A 21560-nucleotide genomic window follows, 5' to 3' on the forward strand; every position below is an offset into this window, starting at 1 on the left:
TCTGAAAACGAAACGTTGATCACTTTTGAGCAAAAGGCTGCACACACGCAATTCAAGTTGCTCTGATTGTCATTTAGAGTTACATTATAGGATTATTCAACAACAAGTCAAAATGTGCTCGTGAAAGGCAGAAAACAACACTTTCATAGTTTGATATAACTTGAGAACGAATGCAAAAAACAGTCCACTCTAAGAACAGGCCGCTTGGACACTTTCAGAACAGCTCTGTTAATGACTGAAAACAGCTCTCGAAGAGATTGTCAAAAGAGACTCTGAAAACGAAACGTTGATTACTTTTGAGCAAAAGGCTGCACACACGCAATTCAAGTTGCTCTGATTGTCATTTAGAGTAACATTATAGGATTATTCAACAACAAGTCAAAATGTGCTCGTGAAAGGCAGAAAACAACACTTTGATAGTTTGATATAACTTGAGAACGAATGCAAAAAACAGTCCACTCTAAGAACAGGCCGCTTGGACACTTTCAGAACAGCTCTGTTAATGACTGAAAACAGCTCTCGAAGAGATTGTCAAAAGAGACTCTGAAAACGAAACGTTGATCACTTTTGAGCAAAAGGCTGCACACACGCAATTCAAGTTGCTCTGATTGTCATTTAGAGTTACATTATAGGATTATTCAACAACAAGTCAAAATGTGCTCGTGAAAGGCAGAAAACAACACTTTGATAGTTTGATATAACTTGAGAACGAATGCAAAAAACAGTCCACTCTAAGAACAGGCCGCTTGGACACTTTCAGAACAGCTCTGTTAATGACTGAAAACAGCTCTCGAAGAGATTGTCAAAAGAGACTCCGAAAACGAAACGTTGATCACTTTTGAGCAAAAGGCTGCACACACGCAATTCAAGTTGCTCTGATTGTCATTTAGAGTTACATTATAGGAGCATTCAGCAACAAGTCAAAATGTGCTCCAGAAAAGCAGAAAACAACACTGATAGAACTTGAGAACGAATGCAAAAAACAGTCCACTCTCAGAACAGGCCGCTTGGACACTTTCAGAACAGCTCTGTTAATGACTGAAAACAGCTCTCGAAGAGATTGTCAAAAGAGACTCTGAAAACGAAACGTTGATCACTTTTGAGCAAAAGGCTGCACACACGCAATTCAAGTTGCTCTGATTGTCATTTAGAGTTACATTATAGGATTATTCAACAACAAGTCAAAATGTGCTCGTGAAAGGCAGAAAACAACACTTTGATAGTTTGATATAACTTGAGAACGAATGCAAAAAACACTCCACTCTAAGAACAGGCCGCTTGGACACTTTCAGAACAGCTCTGTTAATGACTGAAAACAGCTCTCGAAGAGATTGTCAAAAGAGACTCTGAAAACGAAACGTTGATCACTTTTGAGCAAAAGGCTGCACACACGCAATTCAAGTTGCTCTGATTGTCCATTTAGAGTTACATTATAGGATTATTCAACAACAAGTCAAAATGTGCTCGTGAAAGGCAGAAAACAACACTTTGATAGTTTGATATAACTTGAGAACGAATGCAAAAAACAGTCCACTCTAAGAACAGGCCGCTTGGACACTTTCAGAACAGCTCTGTTAATGACTGAAAACAGCTCTCGAAGAGATTGTCAAAAGAGACTCTGAAAACGAAACGTTGATCACTTTTGAGCAAAAGGCTGCACACACGCAATTCAAGTTGCTCTGATTGTCATTTAGAGTTACATTATAGGATTATTCAACAACAAGTCAAAATGTGCTCGTGAAAGGCAGAAAACAACACTTTGATAGTTTGATATAACTTGAGAACGAATGCAAAAAACAGTCCACTCTAAGAACAGGCCGCTTGGACACTTTCAGAACAGCTCTGTTAATGACTGAAAACAGCTCTCGAAGAGATTGTCAAAAGAGACTCTGAAAACGAAACGTTGATCACTTTTGAGCAAAAGGCTGCACACACGCAATTCAAGTTGCTCTGATTGTCATTTAGAGTTACATTATAGGATTATTCAACAACAAGTCAAAATGTGCTCGTGAAAGGCAGAAAACAACACTTTGATAGTTTGATATAACTTGAGAACGAATGCAAAAAACAGTCCACTCTAAGAACTGGCCGCTTGGACACTTTCAGAACAGCTCTGTTAATGACTGAAAACAGCTCTCGAAGAGATTGTCAAAAGAGACTCTGAAAACGAAACGTTGATCACTTTTGAGCAAAAGGCTGCACACACGCAATTCAAGTTGCTCTGATTGTCATTTAGAGTTACATTATAGGATTATTCAACAACAAGTCAAAATGTGCTCGTGAAAGGCAGAAAACAACACTTTGATAGTTTGATATAACTTGAGAACGAATGCAAAAAACAGTCCACTCTAAGAACAGGCCGCTTGGACACTTTCAGAACAGCTCTGTTAATGACTGAAAACAGCTCTCGAAGAGATTGTCAAAAGAGACTCTGAAAACGAAACGTTGATCACTTTTGAGCAAAAGGCTGCACACACGCAATTCAAGTTGCTCTGATTGTCATTTAGAGTTACATTATAGGATTATTCAACAACAAGTCAAAATGTGCTCGTGAAAGGCAGAAAACAACACTTTGATAGTTTGATATAACTTGAGAACGAATGCAAAAAACACTCCACTCTAAGAACAGGCCGCTTGGACACTTTCAGAACAGCTCTGTTAATGACTGAAAACAGCTCTCGAAGAGATTGTCAAAAGAGACTCTGAAAACGAAACGTTGATCACTTTTGAGCAAAAGGCTGCACACACGCAATTCAAGTTGCTCTGATTGTCCATTTAGAGTTACATTATAGGATTATTCAACAACAAGTCAAAATGTGCTCGTGAAAGGCAGAAAACAACACTTTGATAGTTTGATATAACTTGAGAACGAATGCAAAAAACAGTCCACTCTAAGAACAGGCCGCTTGGACACTTTCAGAACAGCTCTGTTAATGACTGAAAACAGCTCTCGAAGAGATTGTCAAAAGAGACTCTGAAAACGAAACGTTGATCACTTTTGAGCAAAAGGCTGCACACACGCAATTCAAGTTGCTCTGATTGTCATTTAGAGTTACATTATAGGATTATTCAACAACAAGTCAAAATGTGCTCGTGAAAGGCAGAAAACAACACTTTGATAGTTTGATATAACTTGAGAACGAATGCAAAAAACAGTCCACTCTAAGAACAGGCCGCTTGGACACTTTCAGAATAGCTCTGTTAATGACTGAAAACAGCTCTCGAAGAGATTGTCAAAAGAGACTCTGAAAACGAAACGTTGATCACTTTTGAGCAAAAGGCTGCACACACGCAATTCAAGTTGCTCTGATTGTCATTTAGAGTTACATTATAGGATTATTCAACAACAAGTCAAAATGTGCTCGTGAAAGGCAGAAAACAACACTTTGATAGTTTGATATAACTTGAGAACGAATGCAAAAAACACTCCACTCTAAGAACAGGCCGCTTGGACACTTTCAGAACAGCTCTGTTAATGACTGAAAACAGCTCTCGAAGAGATTGTCAAAAGAGACTCTGAAAACGAAACGTTGATCACTTTTGAGCAAAAGGCTGCACACACGCAATTCAAGTTGCTCTGATTGTCCATTTAGAGTTACATTATAGGATTATTCAACAACAAGTCAAAATGTGCTCGTGAAAGGCAGAAAACAACACTTTGATAGTTTGATATAACTTGAGAACGAATGCAAAAAACAGTCCACTCTAAGAACAGGCCGCTTGGACACTTTCAGAACAGCTCTGTTAATGACTGAAAACAGCTCTCGAAGAGATTGTCAAAAGAGACTCTGAAAACGAAACGTTGATCACTTTTGAGCAAAAGGCTGCACACACGCAATTCAAGTTGCTCTGATTGTCATTTAGAGTTACATTATAGGATTATTCAACAACAAGTCAAAATGTGCTCGTGAAAGGCAGAAAACAACACTTTGATAGTTTGATATAACTTGAGAACGAATGCAAAAAACAGTCCACTCTAAGAACAGGCCGCTTGGACACTTTCAGAATAGCTCTGTTAATGACTGAAAACAGCTCTCGAAGAGATTGTCAAAAGAGACTCTGAAAACGAAACGTTGATCACTTTTGAGCAAAAGGCTGCACACACGCAATTCAAGTTGCTCTGATTGTCATTTAGAGTTACATTATAGGATTATTCAACAACAAGTCAAAATGTGCTCGTGAAAGGCAGAAAACAACACTTTGATAGTTTGATATAACTTGAGAACGAATGCAAAAAACAGTCCACTCTAAGAACTGGCCGCTTGGACACTTTCAGAACAGCTCTGTTAATGACTGAAAACAGCTCTCGAAGAGATTGTCAAAAGAGACTCTGAAAACGAAACGTTGATCACTTTTGAGCAAAAGGCTGCACACACGCAATTCAAGTTGCTCTGATTGTCATTTAGAGTTACATTATAGGATTATTCAACAACAAGTCAAAATGTGCTCGTGAAAGGCAGAAAACAACACTTTGATAGTTTGATATAACTTGAGAACGAATGCAAAAAACAGTCCACTCTAAGAACAGGCCGCTAGGACACTTTCAGAACAGCTCTGTTAATGACTGAAAACAGCTCTCGAAGAGATTGTCAAAAGAGACTCCGAAAACGAAACGTTGATCACTTTTCAGCAAAAGGCTGCACACACGCAATTCAAGTTGCTCTGATTGTCATTTAGAGTTACATTATAGGATTATTCAACAACAAGTCAAAATGTGCTCGTGAAAGGCAGAAAACAACACTTTGATAGTTTGATATAACTTGAGAACGAATGCAAAAAACAGTCCACTCTAAGAACAGGCCGCTTGGACACTTTCAGAACAGCTCTGTTAATGACTGAAAACAGCTCTCGAAGAGATTGTCAAAAGAGACTCCGAAAACGAAACGTTGATCACTTTTGAGCAAAAGGCTGCACACACGCAATTCAAGTTGCTCTGATTGTCATTTAGAGTTACATTATAGGATTATTCAACAACAAGTCAAAATGTGCTCGTGAAAGGCAGAAAACAACACTTTGATAGTTTGATATAACTTGAGAACGAATGCAAAAAACAGTCCACTCTAAGAACAGGCCGCTTGGACACTTTCAGAACAGCTCTGTTAATGACTGAAAACAGCTCTCGAAGAGATTGTCAAAAGAGACTCCGAAAGCGAAACGTTGATCACTTTTGAGCAAAAGGCTGCACACACGCAATTCAAGTTGCTCTGATTGTCATTTAGAGTTACATTATAGGATTATTCAACAACAAGTCAAAATGTGCTCGTGAAAGGCAGAAAACAACACTTTGATAGTTTGATATAACTTGAGAACGAATGCAAAAAACAGTCCACTCTAAGAACAGGCCGCTTGGACACTTTCAGAACAGCTCTGTTAATGACTGAAAACAGCTCTCGAAGAGATTGTCAAAAGAGACTCCGAAAGCGAAACGTTGATCACTTTTGAGCAAAAGGCTGCACACACGCAATTCAAGTTGCTCTGATTGTCATTTAGAGTTACATTATAGGATTATTCAACAACAAGTCAAAATGTGCTCGTGAAAGGCAGAAAACAACACTTTGATAGTTTGATATAACTTGAGAACGAATGCAAAAAACAGTCCACTCTAAGAACAGGCCGCTTGGACACTTTCAGAACAGCTCTGTTAATGACTGAAAACAGCTCTCGAAGAGATTGTCAAAAGAGACTCCGAAAACGAAACGTTGATCACTTTTGAGCAAAAGGCTGCACACACGTAATTCAAGTTGCTCTGATTGTCATTTAGAGTTACATTATAGGAGCATTCAGCAACAAGTCAAAATGTGCTCCAGAAAAGCAGAAAACAACACTGATAGAACTTGAGAACGAATGCAAAAACAGTCCACTCTCAGAACAGGCCGCTTGGACACTTTCAGAACAGCTCTGTTAATGACTGAAAACAGCTCTCGAAGAGATTGTCAAAAGAGACTCTGAAAACGAAACGTTGATTACTTTTGAGCAAAAGGCTGCACACACGCAATTCAAGTTGCTCTGATTGTCATTTAGAGTAACATTATAGGATTATTCAACAACAAGTCAAAATGTGCTCGTGAAAGGCAGAAAACAACACTTTGATAGTTTGATATAACTTGAGAACGAATGCAAAAAACAGTCCACTCTAAGAACAGGCCGCTTGGACACTTTCAGAACAGCTCTGTTAATGACTGAAAACAGCTCTCGAAGAGATTGTCAAAAGAGACTCCGAATGCGAAACGTTGATCACTTTTGAGCAAAAGGCTGCACACACGCAATTCAAGTTGCTCTGATTGTCATTTAGAGTTACATTATAGGATTATTCAACAACAAGTCAAAATGTGCTCGTGAAAGGCAGAAAACAACACTTTGATAGTTTGATATAACTTGAGAACGAATGCAAAAAACAGTCCACTCTAAGAACAGGCCGCTTGGACACTTTCAGAACAGCTCTGTTAATGACTGAAAACAGCTCTCGAAGAGATTGTCAAAAGAGACTCCGAAAACGAAACGTTGATCACTTTTGAGCAAAAGGCTGCACACACGTAATTCAAGTTGCTCTGATTGTCATTTAGAGTTACATTATAGGAGCATTCAGCAACAAGTCAAAATGTGCTCCAGAAAAGCAGAAAACAACACTGATAGAACTTGAGAACGAATGCAAAAACAGTCCACTCTCAGAACAGGCCGCTTGGACACTTTCAGAACAGCTCTGTTAATGACTGAAAACAGCTCTCGAAGAGATTGTCAAAAGAGACTCTGAAAACGAAACGTTGATTACTTTTGAGCAAAAGGCTGCACACACGCAATTCAAGTTGCTCTGATTGTCATTTAGAGTAACATTATAGGATTATTCAACAACAAGTCAAAATGTGCTCGTGAAAGGCAGAAAACAACACTTTGATAGTTTGATATAACTTGAGAACGAATGCAAAAAACAGTCCACTCTAAGAACAGGCCGCTTGGACACTTTCAGAACAGCTCTGTTAATGACTGAAAACAGCTCTCGAAGAGATTGTCAAAAGAGACTCTGAAAACGAAACGTTGATTACTTTTGAGCAAAAGGCTGCACACACGCAATTCAAGTTGCTCTGATTGTCATTTAGAGTAACATTATAGGATTATTCAACAACAAGTCAAAATGTGCTCGTGAAAGGCAGAAAACAACACTTTGATAGTTTGATATAACTTGAGAACGAATGCAAAAAACAGTCCACTCTAAGAACAGGCCGCTTGGACACTTTCAGAACAGCTCTGTTAATGACTGAAAACAGCTCTCGAAGAGATTGTCAAAAGAGACTCCGAAAACGAAACGTTGATCACTTTTGAGCAAAAGGCTGCACACACGCAATTCAAGTTGCTCTGATTGTCATTTAGAGTTACATTATAGGAGCATTCAGCAACAAGTCAAAATGTGCTCCAGAAAAGCAGAAAACAACACTGATAGAACTTGAGAACGAATGCAAAAACAGTCCACTCTCAGAACAGGCCGCTTGGACACTTTCAGAACAGCTCTGTTAATGACTGAAAACAGCTCTCGAAGAGATTGTCAAAAGAGACTCTGAAAACGAAACGTTGATTACTTTTGAGCAAAAGGCTGCACACACGCAATTCAAGTTGCTCTGATTGTCATTTAGAGTAACATTATAGGATTATTCAACAACAAGTCAAAATGTGCTCGTGAAAGGCAGAAAACAACACTTTGATAGTTTGATATAACTTGAGAACGAATGCAAAAAACAGTCCACTCTAAGAACAGGCCGCTTGGACACTTTCAGAACAGCTCTGTTAATGACTGAAAACAGCTCTCGAAGAGATTGTCAAAAGAGACTCTGAAAACGAAACGTTGATTACTTTTGAGCAAAAGGCTGCACACACGCAATTCAAGTTGCTCTGATTGTCATTTAGAGTAACATTATAGGATTATTCAACAACAAGTCAAAATGTGCTCGTGAAAGGCAGAAAACAACACTTTGATAGTTTGATATAACTTGAGAACGAATGCAAAAAACAGTCCACTCTAAGAACAGGCCGCTTGGACACTTTCAGAACAGCTCTGTTAATGACTGAAAACAGCTCTCGAAGAGATTGTCAAAAGAGACTCCGAAAACGAAACGTTGATCACTTTTGAGCAAAAGGCTGCACACACGCAATTCAAGTTGCTCTGATTGTCATTTAGAGTTACATTATAGGAGCATTCAGCAACAAGTCAAAATGTGCTCCAGAAAAGCAGAAAACAACACTGATAGAACTTGAGAACGAATGCAAAAACAGTCCACTCTCAGAACAGGCCGCTTGGACACTTTCAGAACAGCTCTGTTAATGACTGAAAACAGCTCTCGAAGAGATTGTCAAAAGAGACTCTGAAAACGAAACGTTGATTACTTTTGAGCAAAAGGCTGCACACACGCAATTCAAGTTGCTCTGATTGTCATTTAGAGTAACATTATAGGATTATTCAACAACAAGTCAAAATGTGCTCGTGAAAGGCAGAAAACAACACTTTGATAGTTTGATATAACTTGAGAACGAATGCAAAAAACAGTCCACTCTAAGAACAGGCCGCTTGGACACTTTCAGAACAGCTCTGTTAATGACTGAAAACAGCTCTCGAAGAGATTGTCAAAAGAGACTCTGAAAACGAAACGTTGATTACTTTTGAGCAAAAGGCTGCACACACGCAATTCAAGTTGCTCTGATTGTCATTTAGAGTAACATTATAGGATTATTCAACAACAAGTCAAAATGTGCTCGTGAAAGGCAGAAAACAACACTTTGATAGTTTGATATAACTTGAGAACGAATGCAAAAAACAGTCCACTCTAAGAACAGGCCGCTTGGACACTTTCAGAACAGCTCTGTTAATGACTGAAAACAGCTCTCGAAGAGATTGTCAAAAGAGACTCCGAAAACGAAACGTTGATCACTTTTGAGCAAAAGGCTGCACACACGCAATTCAAGTTGCTCTGATTGTCATTTAGAGTTACATTATAGGATTATTCAACAACAAGCCAAAATGTGCTCGTGAAAGGCAGAAAACAACACTTTGATAGTTTGATATAACTTGAGAACGAATGCAAAAAACACTCCACTCTAAGAACAGGCCGCTTGGACACTTTCAGAACAGCTCTGTTAATGACTGAAAACAGCTCTCGAAGAGATTGTCAAAAGAGACTCCGAAAACGAAACGTTGATCACTTTTGAGCAAAAGGCTGCACACACGCAATTCAAGTTGCTCTGATTGTCATTTAGAGTTACATTATAGGATTATTCAACAACAAGTCAAAATGTGCTCGTGAACGGCAGAAAACAACACTTTGATAGTTTGATATAACTTGAGAACGAATGCAAAAAACAGTCCACTCTAAGAACAGGCCGCTTGGACACTTTCAGAACAGCTCTGTTAATGACTGAAAACAGCTCTCGAAGAGATTGTCAAAAGAGACTCCGAAAACGAAACGTTGATCACTTTTGAGCAAAAGGCTGCACACACGCAATTCAAGTTGCTCTGATTGTCATTTAGAGTTACATTATAGGAGCATTCAGCAACAAGTCAAAATGTGCTCCAGAAAAGCAGAAAACAACACTGATAGAACTTGAGAACGAATGCAAAAAACAGTCCACTCTCAGAACAGGCCGCTTGGACACTTTCAGAACAGCTCTGTTAATGACTGAAAACAGCTCTCGAAGAGATTGTCAAAAGAGACTCCGAAAACGAAACGTTGATCACTTTTGAGCAAAAGGCTGCACACACGCAATTCAAGTTGCTCTGATTGTCATTTAGAGTTACATTATAGGATTATTCAACAACAAGTCAAAATGTGCTCGTGAACGGCAGAAAACAACACTTTGATAGTTTGATATAACTTGAGAACGAATGCAAAAAACAGTCCACTCTAAGAACAGGCCGCTTGGACACTTTCAGAACAGCTCTGTTAATGACTGAAAACAGCTCTCGAAGAGATTGTCAAAAGAGACTCCGAAAACGAAACGTTGATCACTTTTGAGCAAAAGGCTGCACACACGCAATTCAAGTTGCTCTGATTGTCATTTAGAGTTACATTATAGGAGCATTCAGCAACAAGTCAAAATGTGCTCCAGAAAAGCAGAAAACAACACTGATAGAACTTGAGAACGAATGCAAAAACAGTCCACTCTCAGAACAGGCCGCTTGGACACTTTCAGAACAGCTCTGTTAATGACTGAAAACAGCTCTCGAAGAGATTGTCAAAAGAGACTCTGAAAACGAAACGTTGATTACTTTTGAGCAAAAGGCTGCACACACGCAATTCAAGTTGCTCTGATTGTCATTTAGAGTAACATTATAGGATTATTCAACAACAAGTCAAAATGTGCTCGTGAAAGGCAGAAAACAACACTTTGATAGTTTGATATAACTTGAGAACGAATGCAAAAAACAGTCCACTCTAAGAACAGGCCGCTTGGACACTTTCAGAACAGCTCTGTTAATGACTGAAAACAGCTCTCGAAGAGATTGTCAAAAGAGACTCCGAAAACGAAACGTTGATCACTTTTGAGCAAAAGGCTGCACACACGCAATTCAAGTTGCTCTGATTGTCATTTAGAGTTACATTATAGGATTATTCAACAACAAGTCAAAATGTGCTCGTGAAAGGCAGAAAACAACACTTTGATAGTTTGATATAACTTGAGAACGAATGCAAAAAACAGTCCACTCTAAGAACAGGCCGCTTGGACACTTTCAGAACAGCTCTGTTAATGACTGAAAACAGCTCTCGAAGAGATTGTCAAAAGAGACTCTGAAAACGAAACGTTGATCACTTTTGAGCAAAAGGCTGCACACACGCAATTCAAGTTGCTCTGATTGTCATTTAGAGTTACATTATAGGATTATTCAACAACAAGTCAAAATGTGCTCGTGAATGGCAGAAAACAACACTTTGATAGTTTGATATAACTTGAGAACGAATGCAAAAAACACTCCACTCTAAGAACAGGCCGCTTGGACACTTTCAGAACAGCTCTGTTAATGACTGAAAACAGCTCTCGAAGAGATTGTCAAAAGAGACTCCGAAAACGAAACGTTGATCACTTTTGAGCAAAAGGCTGCACACACGCAATTCAAGTTGCTCTGATTGTCATTTAAAGTTACATTATAGGATTATTCAACAACAAGTTAAAATGTGCTCGTGAAAGGCAGAAAACAACACTTTGATAGTTTGATATAACTTGAGAACGAATGCAAAAAACAGTCCACTCTAAGAACAGGCCGCTTGGACACTTTCAGAACAGCTCTGTTAATGACTGAAAACAGCTCTCGAAGAGATTGTCAAAAGAGACTCCGAAAACGAAACGTTGATCACTTTTGAGCAAAAGGCTGCACACACGCAATTCAAGTTGCTCTGATTGTCATTTAGAGTTACATTATAGGATTATTCAACAACAAGTCAAAATGTGCTCGTGAAAGGCAGAAAACAACACTTTGATAGTTTGATATAACTTGAGAACGAATGCAAAAAACAGTCCACTCTAAGAACAGGCCGCTTGGACACTTTCAGAACAGCTCTGTTAATGACTGAAAACAGCTCTCGAAGAGATTGTCAAAAGAGACTCTGAAAACGAAACGTTGATCACTTTTGAGCAAAAGGCTGCACACACGCAATTCAAGTTGCTCTGATTGTCATTTAGAGTTACATTATAGGATTATTCAACAACAAGTCAAAATGTGCTCGTGAATGGCAGAAAACAACACTTTGATAGTTTGATATAACTTGAGAACGAATGCAAAAAACACTCCACTCTAAGAACAGGCCGCTTGGACACTTTCAGAACAGCTCTGTTAATGACTGAAAACAGCTCTCGAAGAGATTGTCAAAAGAGACTCCGAAAACGAAACGTTGATCACTTTTGAGCAAAAGGCTGCACACACGCAATTCAAGTTGCTCTGATTGTCATTTAAAGTTACATTATAGGATTATTCAACAACAAGTTAAAAAGTGCTCGTGAAAGGCAGAAAACAACACTTTGATAGTTTGATATAACTTGAGAACGAATGCAAAAAACAGTCCACTCTAAGAACAGGCCGCTTGGACACTTTCAGAACAGCTCTGTTAATGACTGAAAACAGCTCTCGAAGAGATTGTCAAAAGAGACTCCGAAAACGAAACGTTGATCACTTTTGAGCAAAATGCTGCACACACGCAATTCAAGTTGCTCTGATTGTCATTTAGAGTTACATTATAGGATTATTCAACAACAAGTCAAAATGTGCTCGTGAAAGGCAGAAAACAACACTTTGATAGTTTGATATAACTTGAGAACGAATGCAAAAAACAGTCCACTCTAAGAATAGGCCGCTTGGACACTTTCAGAACAGCTCTGTTAATGACTGAAAACAGCTCTCGAAGAGATTGTCAAAAGAGACTCCGAAAACGAAACGTTGATCACTTTTGAGCAAAAGGCTGCACACACGCAATTCAAGTTGCTCTGATTGTCATTTAGAGTTACATTATAGGATTATTCAACAACAAGTCAAAATGTGCTCGTGAAAGGCAGAAAACAACACTTTGATAGTTTGATATAACTTGAGAACGAATGCAAAAAACAGTCCACTCTAAGAACAGGCCGCTTGGACACTTTCAGAACAGCTCTGTTAATGACTGAAAACAGCTCTCGAAGAGATTGTCAAAAGAGACTCTGAAAACGAAACGTTGATCACTTTTGAGCAAAAGGCTGCACACACGCAATTCAAGTTGCTCTGATTGTCATTTAGAGTTACATTATAGGATTATTCAACAACAATTCAAAATGTGCTCGTGAAAGGCAGAAAACAACACTTTGATAGTTTGATATAACTTGAGAACGAATGCAAAAAACAGTCCACTCTAAGAACAGGCCGCTTGGACACTTTCAGAACAGCTCTGTTAATGACTGAAAACAGCTCTCGGAGAGATTGTCAAAAGAGACTCCGAAAACGAAACGTTGATCACTTTTGAGCAAAAGGCTGCACACACGCAATTCAAGTTGCTCTGATTGTCATTTAGAGTTACATTATAGGAGCATTCAGCAACAAGTCAAAATGTGCTCCAGAAAAGCAGAAAACAACACTGATAGAACTTGAGAACGAATGCAAAAAACAGTCCACTCTCAGAACAGGCCGCTTGGACACTTTCAGAACAGCTCTGTTAATGACTGAAAACAGCTCTCGAAGAGATTGTCAAAAGAGACTCTGAAAACGAAACGTTGATCACTTTTGAGCAAAAGGCTGCACACACGCAATTCAAGTTGCTCTGATTGTCATTTAGAGTTACATTATAGGATTATTCAACAACAAGTCAAAATGTGCTCGTGAAAGGCAGAAAACAACACTTTGATAGTTTGATATAACTTGAGAACGAATGCAAAAAACACTCCACTCTAAGAACAGGCCGCTTGGACACTTTCAGAACAGCTCTGTTAATGACTGAAAACAGCTCTCGAAGAGATTGTCAAAAGAGACTCCGAAAACGAAACGTTGATCACTTTTGAGCAAAAGGCTGCACACACGCAATTCAAGTTGCTCTGATTGTCATTTAGAGTTACATTATAGGAGCATTCAGCAACAAGTCAAAATGTGCTCCAGAAAAGCAGAAAACAACACTGATAGAACTTGAGAACGAATGCAAAAAACAGTCCACTCTAAGAACAGGCCGCTTGGACACTTTCAGAACAGCTCTGTTAATGACTGAAAACAGCTCTCGAAGAGATTGTCAAAAGAGACTCTGAAAACGAAACGTTGATCACTTTTGAGCAAAAGGCTGCACACACGCAATTCAAGTTGCACTGATTGTCATTTAGAGTTACATTATAGGATTATTCAACAACAAGTCAAAATCTGCTCGTGAAAGGCAGAAAACAACACTTTGATAGTTTGATATAACTTGAGAACGAATGCAAAAAACAGTCCACTCTAAGAACAGGCCGCTTGGACACTTTCAGAACAGCTCTGTTAATGACTGAAAACAGCTCTCGAAGAGATTGTCAAAAGAGACTCCGAAAACGAAACGTTGACCACTTTTGAGCAAAAGGCTGCACACACGCAATTCAAGTTGCTCTGATTGTCATTTAGAGTTACATTATAGGATTATTCAACAACAAGTCAAAATGTGCTCGTGAAAGGCAGAAAACAACACTTTGATAGTTTGATATAACTTGAGAACGAATGCAAAAAACAGTCCACTCTAAGAACAGGCCGCTTGGACACTTTCAGAACAGCTCTGTTAATGACTGAAAACAGCTCTCGAAGAGATTGTCAAAAGAGACTCCGAAAACGAAACGTTGATCACTTTTGAGCAAAAGGCTGCACACACGCAATTCAAGTTGCTCTGATTGTCATTTAGAGTTACATTATAGGATTATTCAACAACAAGTCAAAATGTGCTCGTGAAAGGCAGAAAACAACACTTTGATAGTTTGATATAACTTGAGAACGAATGCAAAAAACAGTCCACTCTAAGAACAGGCCGCTTGGACACTTTCAGAACAGCTCTGTTAATGACTGAAAACAGCTCTCGAAGAGATTGTCAAAAGAGACTCTGAAAACGAAACGTTGATCACTTTTGAGCAAAAGGCTGCACACACGCAATTCAAGTTGCTCTGATTGTCATTTAGAGTTACATTATAGGATTATTCAACAACAAGTCAAAATGTGCTCGTGAAAGGCAGAAAACAACACTTTGATAGTTTGATATAACTTGAGAACGAATGCAAAAAACAGTCCACTCTAAGAACAGGCCGCTTGGACACTTTCAGAACAGCTCTGTTAATGACTGAAAACAGCTCTCGAAGAGATTGTCAAAAGAGACTCCGAAAACGAAGCGTTGATCACTTTTGAGCAAAAGGCTGCACACACGCAATTCAAGTTGCTCTGATTGTCATTTAGAGTTACATTATAGGATTATTCAACAACAAGTCAAAATGTGCTCCAGAAAAGCAGAAAACAACACTGATAGAACTTGAGAACGAATGCAAAAAACAGTCCACTCTCAGAACAGGCCGCTTGGACACTTTCAGAACAGCTCTGTTAATGACTGAAAACAGCTCTCGAAGAGATTGTCAAAAGAGACTCCGAAAACGAAACGTTGATCACTTTTGAGCAAAAGGCTGCACACACGCAATTCAAGTTGCTCTGATTGTCATTTAGAGTTACATTATAGGATTATTCAACAACAAGTCAAAATGTGCTCGTGAAAGGCAGAAAACAACACTTTGATAGTTTGATATAACTTGAGAACGAATGCAAAAAACTGTCCACTCTAAGAACAGGCCGCTTGGACACTTTCAGAACAGCTCTGTTAATGACTGAAAACAGCTCTCGAAGAGATTGTCAAAAGAGACTCTGAAAACGAAACGTTGATTACTTTTGAGCAAAAGGCTGCACACACGCAATTCAAGTTGCTCTGATTGTCATTTAGAGTAACATTATAGGATTATTCAACAACAAGTCAAAATGTGCTCGTGAAAGGCAGAAAACAACACTTTGATAGTTTGATATACCTTGAGAACGAATGCAAAAAACAGTCCACTCTAAGAACAGGCCGCTTGGACACTTTCAGAACAGCTCTGTTAATGACTGAAAACAGCTCTCGAAGAGATTGTCAAAAGAGACTCTGAAAACGAAACGTTGATCACTTTTGAGCAAAAGGCTGCACACACGCAATTCAAGTTGCTCTGATTGTCATTTAGAGTTACATTATAGGATTATTCAACAACAAGTCAAAATGTGCTCGTGAAAGGCAGAAAACAACACTTTGATAGTTTGATATAACTTGAGAACGAATGCAAAAAACAGTCCACTCTAAGAACAGGCCGCTTGGACACTTTCAGAACAGCTCTGTTAATGACTGAAAACAGCTCTCGAAGAGATTGTCAAAAGAGACTCCGAAAACGAAACGTTGATCACTTTTGAGCAAAAGGCTGCACACACGCAATTCAAGTTGCTCTGATTGTCATTTAGAGTTACATTATAGGAGCATTCAGCAACAAGTCAAAATGTGCTCCAGAAAAGCAGAAAACAACACTGATAGAACTTGAGAACGAATGCAAAAAACAGTCCACTCTCAGAATAGGCCGCTTGGACACTTTCAGAACAGCTCTGTTAATGACTGAAAACAGCTCTCGAAGAGATTGTCAAAAGAGACTCTGAAAACGAAACGTTGATCACTTTTGAGCAAAAGGCTGCACACACGCAATTCAAGTTGCTCTGATTGTCATTTAGAGTTACATTATAGGATTATTCAACAACAAGTCAAAATGTGCTCGTGAAAGGCAGAAAACAACACTTTGATAGTTTGATATAACTTGAGAACGAATGCAAAAAACACTCCACTCTAAGAACAGGCCGCTTGGACACTTTCAGAACAGCTCTGTTAATGACTGAAAACAGCTCTCGAAGAGATTGTCAAAAGAGACTCCGAAAACGAAACGTTGATCACTTTTGAGCAAAAGGCTGCACACACGCAATTCAAGTTGCTCTGATTGTCATTTAAAGTTACATTATAGGATTATTCAACAACAAGTTAAAATGTGCTCGTGAAAGGCAGAAAACAACACTTTGATAGTTTGATATAACTTGAGAACGAATGCAAAAAACAGTCCACTCTAAGAACAGGCCGCTTGGACACTTTCAGAACAGCGCTGTTAATGACTGAAAACAGCTCTCGAAGAGATTGTCAAAAGAGACTCCGAAAACGAAACTTTGATCACTTTTGAGCAAAAGGCTGCACACACGCAATTCAAGTTGCTCTGATTGTCATTTAGAGTTACATTATAGGATTATTCAACAACAAGTCAAAATGTGCTCGTGAAAGGCAGAAAACAACACTTTGATAGTTTGATATAACTTGAGAACGAATGCAAAAAACAGTCCACTCTAAGAACAGGCCGCTTGGACACTTTCAGAACAGCTCTGTTAATGACTGAAAACAGCTCTCGAAGAGATTGTCAAAAGAGACTCCGAAAACGAAACGTTGATCACTTTTGAGCAAAAGGCTGCACACACGTAATTCAAGTTGCTCTGATTGTCATTTAGAGTTACATTATAGGAGCATTCAGCAACAAGTCAAAATGTGCTCCAGAAAAGCAGAAAACAACACTGATAGAACTTGAGAACGAATGCAAAAACAGTCCACTCTCAGAACAGGCCGCTTGGACACTTTCAGAACAGCTCTGTTAATGACTGAAAACAGCTCTCGAAGAGATTGTCAAAAGAGACTCTGAAAACGAAACGTTGATTACTTTTGAGCAAAAGGCTGCACACACGCAATTCAAGTTGCTCTGATTGTCATTTAGAGTAACATTATAGGATTATTCAACAACAAGTCAAAATGTGCTCGTGAAAGGCAGAAAACAACACTTTGATAGTTTGATATAACTTGAGAACGAATGCAAAAAACAGTCCACTCTAAGAACAGGCCGCTTGGACACTTTCAGAACAGCTCTGTTAATGACTGAAAACAGCTCTCGAAGAGATTGTCAAAAGAGACTCCGAAAACGAAACGTTGATCACTTTTGAGCAAAAGGCTGCACACACGCAATTCAAGTTGCTCTGATTGTCATTTAGAGTTACATTATAGGATTATTCAACAACAAGTCAAAATGTGCTCGTGAAAGGCAGAAAACAACACTTTGATAGTTTGATATAACTTGAGAACGAATGCAAAAAACAGTCCACTCTAAGAATAGGCCGCTTGGACACTTTCAGAACAGCTCTGTTAATGACTGAAAACAGCTCTCGAAGAGATTGTCAAAAGAGACTCCGAAAACGAAACGTTGATCACTTTTGAGCAAAAGGCTGCACACACGCAATTCAAGTTGCTCTGATTGTCATTTAGAGTTACATTATAGGATTATTCAACAACAAGTCAAAATGTGCTCGTGAAAGGCAGAAAACAACACTTTGATAGTTTGATATAACTTGAGAACGAATGCAAAAAACTGTCCACTCTAAGAACAGGCCGCTTGGACACTTTCAGAACAGCTCTGTTAATGACTGAAAACAGCTCTCGAAGAGATTGTCAAAAGAGACTCTGAAAACGAAACGTTGATTACTTTTGAGCAAAAGGCTGCACACACGCAATTCAAGTTGCTCTGATTGTCATTTAGAGTAACATTATAGGATTATTCAACAACAAGTCAAAATGTGCTCGTGAAAGGCAGAAAACAACACTTTGATAGTTTGATATACCTTGAGAACGAATGCAAAAAACAGTCCACTCTAAGAACAGGCCGCTTGGACACTTTCAGAACAGCTCTGTTAATGACTGAAAACAGCTCTCGAAGAGATTGTCAAAAGAGACTCTGAAAACGAAACGTTGATCACTTTTGAGCAAAAGGCTGCACACACGCAATTCAAGTTGCTCTGATTGTCATTTAGAGTTACATTATAGGATTATTCAACAACAAGTCAAAATGTGCTCGTGAAAGGCAGAAAACAACACTTTGATAGTTTGATATAACTTGAGAACGAATGCAAAAAACTGTCCACTCTAAGAACAGGCCGCTTGGACACTTTCAGAACAGCTCTGTTAATGACTGAAAACAGCTCTCGAAGAGATTGTCAAAAGAGACTCTGAAAACGAAACGTTGATTACTTTTGAGCAAAAGGCTGCACACACGCAATTCAAGTTGCTCTGATTGTCATTTAGAGTAACATTATAGGATTATTCAACAACAAGTCAAAATGTGCTCGTGAAAGGCAGAAAACAACACTTTGATAGTTTGATATACCTTGAGAACGAATGCAAAAAACAGTCCACTCTAAGAACAGGCCGCTTGGACACTTTCAGAACAGCTCTGTTAATGACTGAAAACAGCTCTCGAAGAGATTGTCAAAAGAGACTCTGAAAACGAAACGTTGATCACTTTTGAGCAAAAGGCTGCACACACGCAATTCAAGTTGCTCTGATTGTCATTTAGAGTTACATTATAGGATTATTCAACAACAAGTCAAAATGTGCTCGTGAAAGGCAGAAAACAACACTTTGATAGTTTGATATAACTTGAGAACGAATGCAAAAAACAGTCCACTCTAAGAACAGGCCGCTTGGACACTTTCAGAACAGCTCTGTTAATGACTGAAAACAGCTCTCGAAGAGATTGTCAAAAGAGACTCCGAAAACGAAACGTTGATCACTTTTGAGCAAAAGGCTGCACACACGCAATTCAAGTTGCTCTGATTGTCATTTAGAGTTACATTATAGGAGCATTCAGCAACAAGTCAAAATGTGCTCCAGAAAAGCAGAAAACAACACTGATAGAACTTGAGAACGAATGCAAAAAACAGTCCACTCTCAGAATAGGCCGCTTGGACACTTTCAGAACAGCTCTGTTAATGACTGAAAACAGCTCTCGAAGAGATTGTCAAAAGAGACTCTGAAAACGAAACGTTGATCACTTTTGAGCAAAAGGCTGCACACACGCAATTCAAGTTGCTCTGATTGTCATTTAGAGTTACATTATAGGATTATTCAACAACAAGTCAAAATGTGCTCGTGAAAGGCAGAAAACAACACTTTGATAGTTTGATATAACTTGAGAACGAATGCAAAAAACACTCCACTCTAAGAACAGGCCGCTTGGACACTTTCAGAACAGCTCTGTTAATGACTGAAAACAGCTCTCGAAGAGATTGTCAAAAGAGACTCCGAAAACGAAACGTTGATCACTTTTGAGCAAAAGGCTGCACACACGCAATTCAAGTTGCTCTGATTGTCATTTAAAGTTACATTATAGGATTATTCAACAACAAGTTAAAATGTGCTCGTGAAAGGCAGAAAACAACACTTTGATAGTTTGATATAACTTGAGAACGAATGCAAAAAACAGTCCACTCTAAGAACAGGCCGCTTGGACACTTTCAGAACAGCGCTGTTAATGACTGAAAACAGCTCTCGAAGAGATTGTCAAAAGAGACTCCGAAAACGAAACTTTGATCACTTTTGAGCAAAAGGCTGCACACACGCAATTCAAGTTGCTCTGATTGTCATTTAGAGTTACATTATAGGATTATTCAACAACAAGTCAAAATGTGCTCGTGAAAGGCAGAAAACAACACTTTGATAGTTTGATATAACTTGAGAACGAATGCAAAAAACAGTCCACTCTAAGAACAGGCCGCTTGGACACTTTCAGAACAGCTCTGTTAATGACTGAAAACAGCTCTCGAAGAGATTGTCAAAAGAGACTCCGAAAACGAAACGTTGATCACTTTTGAGCAAAAGGCTGCACACACGTAATTCAAGTTGCTCTGATTGTCATTTAGAGTTACATTATAGGAGCATTCAGCAACAAGTCAAAATGTGCTCCAGAAAAGCAGAAAACAACACTGATAGAACTTGAGAACGAATGCAAAAACAGTCCACTCTCAGAACAGGCCGCTTGGACACTTTCAGAACAGCTCTGTTAATGACTGAAAACAGCTCTCGAAGAGATTGTCAAAAGAGACTCTGAAAACGAAACGTTGATTACTTTTGAGCAAAAGGCTGCACACACGCAATTCAAGTTGCTCTGATTGTCATTTAGAGTAACATTATAGGATTATTCAACAACAAGTCAAAATGTGCTCGTGAAAGGCAGAAAACAACACTTTGATAGTTTGATATAACTTGAGAACGAATGCAAAAAACAGTCCACTCTAAGAACAGGCCGCTTGGACACTTTCAGAACAGCTCTGTTAATGACTGAAAACAGCTCTCGAAGAGATTGTCAAAAGAGACTCCGAAAACGAAACGTTGATCACTTTTGAGCAAAAGGCTGCACACACGCAATTCAAGTTGCTCTGATTGTCATTTAGAGTTACATTATAGGATTATTCAACAACAAGTCAAAATGTGCTCGTGAAAGGCAGAAAACAACACTTTGATAGTTTGATATAACTTTGGAACGAATGCAAAAAACAGTCCACTCTAAGAACAGGCCGCTTGGACACTTTCAGAACAGCGCTGTTAATGACTGAAAACAGCTCTCGAAGAGATTGTCAAAAGAGACTCCGAAAACGAAACTTTGATCACTTTTGAGCAAAAGGCTGCACACACGCAATTCAAGTTGCTCTGATTGTCATTTAGAGTTACATTATAGGATTATTCAACAACAAGTCAAAATGTGCTCGTGAAAGGCAGAAAACAACACTTTGATAGTTTGATATAACTTGAGAACGAATGCAAAAAACAGTCCACTCTAAGAACAGGCCGCTTGGACACTTTCAGAACAGCTCTGTTAATGACTGAAAACAGCTCTCGAAGAGATTGTCAAAAGAGACTCCGAAAACGAAACGTTGATCACTTTTGAGCAAAAGGCTGCACACACGTAATTAAAGTTGCTCTGATTGTCATTTAGAGTTACATTATAGGAGCATTCAGCAACAAGTCAAAATGTGCTCCAGAAAAGCAGAAAACAACACTGATAGAACTTGAGAACGAATGCAAAAACAGTCCACTCTCAGAACAGGCCGCTTGGACACTTTCAGAACAGCTCTGTTAATGACTGAAAACAGCTCTCGAAGAGATTGTCAAAAGAGACTCTGAAAACGAAACGTTGATTACTTTTGAGCAAAA

The sequence above is a fragment of the Nansenia antarctica genome (genome assembly GCF_963989245.1).
Source record: "Nansenia antarctica genome assembly, chromosome: 7".
Taxonomy (NCBI): Eukaryota; Metazoa; Chordata; class Actinopteri; order Argentiniformes; family Microstomatidae; genus Nansenia; species Nansenia antarctica.